Source organism: Aquila chrysaetos, chromosome 2 (genome assembly GCF_900496995.4).
Source record: "Aquila chrysaetos chrysaetos chromosome 2, bAquChr1.4, whole genome shotgun sequence".
In the NCBI taxonomy this organism is placed as follows: domain Eukaryota; kingdom Metazoa; phylum Chordata; class Aves; order Accipitriformes; family Accipitridae; genus Aquila; species Aquila chrysaetos.
This window is the reverse complement of record NC_044005.1, coordinates 10839561-10847304: the sequence shown is the minus strand read 5'-3', so window position 1 is coordinate 10847304 and position 7744 is coordinate 10839561.

Here is a 7744-nt window from a genome sequence, read left to right as displayed (position 1 = left end):
CCCTCCTTCCCCGCAGAGTGGAGCTGCGCTGCCTGTTTTTAGGCAAGTCACCGCCGGGCCCAGCTCTGCAGCTCTGGACGCAGCTCCCCGGGCAGCCGGGCTGCATCCCGGCACTCAGCAGTGTAAATCGGATCTGCACCAGGCACCTGAGCTCTCCAGCTAGCCAGAAAGCCCAAGTCAGAGTCTGGGCTGGTGTTTCTCCAGCTGCAGGAAGGCAGGCGACAGCCCATGTGGCATAAAGCTCGTCCGTGCAGCGCTGCGGCGGCAGCGCCTTCAGCACACGCTTGGACGGGCAGAGGGAGTTTATGCAACGTCAGCGCTTTGTGGCATAGGATGCTGGTATTTTTGTTCCGGTACCAGGAACCCTAAAGCTGGATTTACTATATCATCAAATCACAGCACGCAAGAGGTCTGAAGAATGGGGAAGTCCCCATGCCTTTGCCAGGAATGCTGGTAGGTTGTCAACCCAGCGAACAGATTACGGATAGACCCTCGATAAAGCAAAGATGCTTCCGAACTGTATCTGCAGCTGCCAAACTCGTAGCAGGAAATTGCACCTTTGAAACGTTTTTCCATTGAAACTCTTTATTTAGGATGCTGATCTCATTATTCTAAAATAAACCTTGGGTTTGAGGGGAAAAAAAAAAAATCACTGAGGGCTCTTTGATGTCAAGGGTTGGATTCTGATCCAAGCTGTGCATGTATAATTGCACCAGCCTCAGCTGAGTTCCTTCTGCTCCACACCCACATAATGGAGACAGTAATCTGCACTCCCCCATATGCACTCTATGCTGGTGCTCTAATACGACTGGAAACCCAGACGAGTCTGCTTTCTTGGGATGCTGCAGCTGAGCTGAAATCACAGGTGGCCGCAGCAATACAACTTCTGAGATGACATTGTAATATTTTTAACTGAGCCAAGTGCTCACGAACAAGGCAGAAATGACACATCTGAGAGCTGAAATCCTCCCTTTGCGAAGCAGGCACAGCAGAGCAGGGCAAACACATGCCCACGTGGATCACCTCCAAACACTGCTTGGGGTGGAGGAGCTGAGTGTCATGGGACCTCCCGGAGCATGGCACCGCCACCAGCCAGCACCCACCAGGGTGGCTCCTGCTGGATGGGGCTTTGAACAGGGACACGTTCCAGTCATCACTGACGTGACCGCTGATAATAGAGATACAGCTTGTAATGGACAGGTGAAATGCAGCCATTGATCTACCTGTCTTAGTGCTCTGGAGAGCAGGTTGAATACAGATAAAACTTCTTTTTCTTCTGGAAAAAAGAAGCTTTTATAGAGCTAAAAAAAAAAAAAAAAAAAAGGAAAACTAAAGGCAGCACTTCAATAAAACCCCATGGACACATTTCATCAACTAAAAACCCCAAATTGAATCTTTTTGTAGAAACCAGACATTCAAAAGACACCCATTTTGTGCAAAACCCACTTTCCATTTGTAAAATAAAAAATGCTTTGCTAGATGTTTTCGGGCAGCCCCAGCACCTTGCCCATGGAAGCAGCAAACAGCAGACATGCAGGAAACACTTCATTTAAATAATTTCATGTCTTTCCTCTTCCTTCTATATTCTCCAAGGGAGAATGTGCTTGTGATAGACTCCAAAAGCCACAGACATGCCCTATCTCTGAATTGGAAGTTGTCAGGCTTCCTGTCTGTTAGTGTTGTCTCTCTGCACTGTATGGTCTTCTGGACAACTAACGTCTCTGTGTGTAACTGTAACATCTCTGGATCTCACGTACAAGCCAAACCGTGCTGCCTCTGCTCTTGCTAATGCAGCCCAACACGGTTTGGTAGCTTCCTCTCCATCCTTCTCCCAAAAGTTATTCCTCTCATGTGACAACACTACTAGGAAAAAATTATTTCCTTTCGGTAAGTGCCCATATCCTTCTGAAGGCAGGCAGGCCAAAACACAGAATGACAAAGAGATGCTTTTGGATACTTTGGCATCAACTAGGTGATAGCAGCAATAGCTGTGATGAGTTTATCAGCCTCTGTCCAGAACAGTGGAGCAGCAGTCTCTGCCTAATTTCTCTGCCTGCCCACAGGAGAGTGAATTAAAACTCACAACAGGTCCTGGTGCAAAGTGGTTAGCCCACCTACACCACTGGAAGATGGATACATGTTTGGGTATTTGCTAAGAGTCAAAATGAGCCCAGGTTGTCCTCTCTGAGCATCTTATTTACTTATCCTCTGTCAGCATCTTGTTTGCTGTATGGAAACAGCCAGTCTGTTGAGCTGGTGCTCTGGCAGCTCTGAGCATCTATAATTCAGGTATCTGCACTGACAGTGTTGAAAAATACACTAGAAGTCAAGTCCTACATTTTTGTCTTTGCCTATCTGCATTTACATGCCATCAGCCAGGTCTGCTGTACCCTCCTAGACCCCACTGGTGGCAGGGGCTCAGCACCACTCAGCACCATGCTCACTTGGCTTTTTGAATACTTTCTTCAGCTACGAAAATGCTCTTTCCTGGTCTCAGATACACACTGTATGGCATTTGGACTAAACACCTGCAGCGGCCTTTTTTATTTTTTTCCTTCTCTCCTTTTCCTGGTAACATTATGTTCTCCTAGGAAGAAAAAACATTAGCCTGGTGCTTGGAATGATTCAATTACTCAGCAGTAGGTTAGAGAGAAAACAAACATTGGATGCTGCTGCTTGCATCCTCTAAGCAAAAGCCTTGCTGGAGCACAAATGAACTGGAATTTCAGACAGCATCTTCGGACCAGTAGTCCTAAACTACTGAAATAGTTTGTACCCTACTTTAAAACCCTTTTTTTGACAAAGGGGATTGATTTACAGCCTATGGCTATGGATTCATCTTCTTAAAAACATCTGGATTCATTACTTATTATCAGGCCTAAATATTCTTCCCCCCTACTTGGAGGGAGCTGTGAAATTGAGCTAACACATCCAAATCCTGAGTTTCATTAATAATCATGTATGCTTTTGGAGAGTCCCATTCTCCTAGTAGATGTTTGGATAAACTAGAGGCAGATACAGACATCTCCCACAACCTTCTTCATGAGATTTCATTTGAAGGAAGACTGTATGGCAGCATTTGCTACCTCAGCTTTACACTAGCCCTGGATGTTGGCACACATGAAGCGTTGCAAAAGCTGGTGAGAATTTGTATTAACAGAAACATTCATGCCAGAAGTACTCATGCTGACATCACACTATAATAGGAGAGGACAAGGGGGGAGGTCCCAAACAGGGAACAGAAATAATGCCCAGGCAATTAGTCAGACTAGATAAATAATGAAAAAGAAAAAAAGCACTTGTAAGAAGAGTAAAAAATATTAATGTGCAGCAACGACAGGGAGCTGAACTGTGACCAAAAATGAGGACTGGATGCAACAAAGGATTTAAGCTAATTTTTGGTGCAAAGCCAAGGTCTCAGCTCAAGAAAGTCTTCATTCGGTTATTACCTGACCACAGAAACACCCAGACTTTCTTCTTCTTCGGCACTCCTAAGGCACCAGCACTCAGCCTCAGTGCCCGGGCTTGCCAGGATTGAGCAAGCCGGCGTTTCACTCAGCTCTGCCAGAGCAGGCTCAGCAGCAGAGCTGTTGGCTCGTGCGCCCAACCGGGCAGAGCGCCCGCCTTCCCAGACTGCAGGCACAGCTGCCTGACAGTGGTCACGGAGGAGGTTTGAGTATTTACAACAGCCTAGCACTCCCAGCGTGCAGCCAAGGAAGCAAAGTGAACCTCCTCCTCACATCTTATCGCCAGCATGACCTGGCCATCGTGCTGGTCGAGTTCAGCTCCCTGCCTTGAAATGCTGCTTTTCTGCTGGAGAAGCCAAGAGGTATGTCCACTTGGGAGGACATGGTGAGTGGAGACACAAACGCAGGGCACTGCTCTGCTGCTTCTGGCAGGGCATCCCCCTGCCATGTTCCCCTGACAGTCTCCGTCCCCTTCGTATTCGCTCCTTGGGACGGGCGTCTCCTGGAGGCTGTGACACAGGCAGGCTTGGGTCTTGGTTGAGGCATGAGTTCACAGGAAAGGATGTGGTCACCAAAAAGCCCTTTTGCTCAGGCGTGCCTGCAAGATGCACTTTGGGAATAGTCTGAACAACATCACACCTGCCTGAAGTTCCTTCAGAGAAGACTTGGTTATTTGCATAAATTTCTGGACTGTTACAGCTAACATCACCTCAAAATATCTGTTGCTGCTGTCTGAGCTGTAGCAGGTCTTCCCCAAAGTGTTCTTCCCATGGCTTAAGGAGCCCAAGGGATGGTCTATCTGTCACAGCTCCAAGTTAAGATATTCTCCTGTTTTGGCGGTACCAAGTGTAATAACCTGCCCCTTTCCAGAGCTACTGCAAGGTGAGTTTCTGGTTAGTTCTCTGTTTGCTTTCTCTGGTTTTTAAGGTGTACAAATCAGCATGGCTGCATTGGCTAATTTCCAGGGCAGGAGCAACAATGCAGTCCCTAAACTGACTTGTATATGTTCTTTTATGATAAATCTAAGCTAAGGTATCTGGGAGCTCCCAGATTGCAGCCACTTCCCAGTTTGCTATCAGAGTGGGACGTGGGTGTGTGCCAGCCCTTTCCTCCCTTTACCAACACACTCTGCTTCCACATGAAAAATATGCCAGTGCGTAGAACAGAACAAGCTGCAAGAGGTGGCAAGTGTGGACAAGTGGCCCAAGACCCTGGAGAAATGAAACAGTCAGAGTATGTGCAGCCTTAGACACTTCTCAGAGGGTGAGACACAAAATACTGTGTATGACCAGCTGACTCTTGGACTATTTTGCTTGATTTTCTGTGCAGGGCCTAGATCAAATCCCCCTCAGATCAACAGAAATCTTTTTGGAGATTTCAGTGGGAACTAAGTCAACTTCAGTAAACTTTGTCAGCAGTAGAAATACTGAGATCATCAGAGAGATGGTGTATTTCATGAAGATCCTAATTTCTACTTCCTTAGTTTTCATTTTTAAGGAAGTGTTCTCTTAGGGACATACCCGTCTTTTCAAGTTTCCTCTACTCAAGAATCGCAGCAGAGAAGTGATACTTATATTTTAATTTCACAATTCTGGTGGCTAATTTTCCTGCTGTCACGTCTTAAATCAAAGGGCATAAGAACCCAAAGAAAGAGATTTCCTGAGAACCGAGATAAACCTCCTCCTCTTAAGATACCTGCTTGTTCAATGTGTGCTTGGTAGGATTTGCAGATATAGACTATCTAATCTCATAAGTGGAGTGGTGCCTACCCACAAGAGCAACAGACAGAAGAACGTTGAGCAACACTTTGCTATGGACTGATGAGCTTGGTAGGACTGGTTCAAGGAAGGTTACTCTGTGCTTACCTTGGTTTTCTTCCCTATAACTTTTCAAATTTCTGTTGTTTGGGCTGCATTTTTATCCACTCTGTACACTTTTCAGGCTGAATATCTGGGCAGTTAGTCTGGCTTTCAGAAACATGGCAGAAAGGAATTTATCTCTTTCCAACAACAAGGCTAAGCTGGAAGAAACATTGCTTTGCCCATGCAAAACCCAAAATTTCCTTTCTCACATGGTTTAGGGAAAAGATGTGGAACTAAGCAGTGAAGTCACTTCTGGGTCATGAACATGGATTTTCCCAGGCCCATGAAAACCTGTCCAGACTAGCCAGTTCACAAGTTACCTCCTGACTTTGCTGCTGCTTGAAGAGGGACAAGGAGACTGCAGGAGGTGAGGGAATTTCAGCCTAAATTAAGCTCCCAGACTCACAAGTTGACCATGGAGTGGTCTAGGCTATTAAGGGAAAATCAGCAAGAGAAGGAGCACTAGGCTGACCTTGCAGTGTAATGCCAGTGAGGCCTGGCCCTGCCTCTCAACGGGTTTCTTGCTTCCCTGGGGAAAGCCTCGAGGTCACTGGCCTTATCCCAGCACCATTCTTTGCTTACCCTTAGAGCTTCTTAAACCCTAATTGAAGTTGCAGACACTGCTGGTTGGATGAAACCTAAGTTCCTGGCAAAAAAAAAGATGCAAATTTGCAGGAGGCTCTATGGGCATCTATCTGGAAGAAAGGAGATTAAAGGCCTGAAACTTCTGCGATCTCCATACATTTAGGAGGTATTTCTGTTCAAAGAGGAGACATAGCAGAAAGCTGGGGAAATGTTATTACTGCAGCAGAGGGGAGAATCTGAATTAATTGTCCAGGCACTCATGGTGAGCTGTCACCCTCACCTAAAGCAGCTCTGGGAGGTTTGAGGTGCCAAAGAAGCAAAGAGATGGGGAAGTCTGCAAAGTGGGTGCCATTAGCAAGAACAGTGTGAGCTACCAGATTTTTTTTCTTTTCTCCCTTCAGCAAAATACAGTTTATTTACCCAACTAATCCACATTTCTGAGTAGAAAAATATCTCCCCAAGCAACTGAAAGCTTAGTTTTCCCAAGCCAGGCACTCGAGCCAATGTTTTATTAGGAACCTAATCTAAAAGCTGAGCACATGCCTTGTTGCTGCCAATCCAGTTCTGGTAGAAATGACAGAAACGTAAAGAGATATACACATGTAAAATACCTCCTCACCGAAGTATGTATATTTGTTGCACTAAGGGTACATGCACCTAAGTGGGGGAGAGCACTGCATTTCTCTGCCTGACTCACCAGCAGTACCCATGGTAAGCAGCATATGCCGAGGTGCCAGAAGTTTGGAGGATGTGTGTGGGTAACGTAGGGAGGACTGATCCGTGTCAGATGGCTCCACTTCCTCTTTCTGAGTTCACAGGAGTGCAGCGCAGATATGATTCATACCTATTTCAAGTCACTCCCCATTACCCCCAGTGCTGCCTGCACAGGAAGAGTGTTCAGTCTGAAGGTATCACTTCTCTAAAAACCATAAAAGAACACAGAACTAGATACATGAATTTCAAAAAAAAAAAAAAAAAAAGATAAAAAAATCCAAACCCATGGAACCAGAACCACGTGATAGGAAGGTGGCATGTAGTCACCAGGCTGACTCACAGTGAAAGCTTCTCCTTCACCTGTGTCAAGGGCACATGCACTGTCACTACCTAAGCATAAAAAAGTCTGAAGCTTGAGCTGCAAAAAGTGAGGACTCTTTGGAAAAATCTGGAATATGCCTGTCCTCATATTCTAGGAGGGAAACCTTCTTTTCCAAAGGCCCACATATTCAGTGCATATTCATTTAGTATTTCTGGAAAAATGCAAAATGACAAATGCAGTACTCACAGCTCCTGCTCGGGTTGTCCGGAAAAGGCACATCCCTTGCATCTGATAGACATTGCCTGTTCCGTAAGCCTCCCTTGAAAGGCTCGTATGAAGCATCCTCCACTGAAAGCTTGGTCTTCTGCCAGTGCAAACCTTCTTCAATGTAGCCTGATTTGTGTCCCTTCAGAGGATTTGGTCTGGTGAAATCCAGCAACAGGATGAAGTGCAGAAAAGGCAGACAGAGACAGCAGTGATTGGACAAAGTAGTGTAAAGGAGCACTGCTCCAGTCATTATAGGGAGTTTATATGGTCTTGCATGGTTGTGGTGAATTCACTGGCACACAAATGACCTGAGACGAGGCAGAATAAGAGTTACAAGCCTTGCTTAAAAGGGATTTCAGTCTCAGCTGGGAATGCAGACACTAAGCCTTGCAGACAACCTAAAGGAATGCAACATAGGCAGGCAAAGCTTGACCAACACTAATAAATCAGCCCCTGCAAGCCAGGCTAGCAAGGCTTAGAGCCTCACAGCTGCATCTCCTTGGGATTTAAATGAAGCCACAAAGACA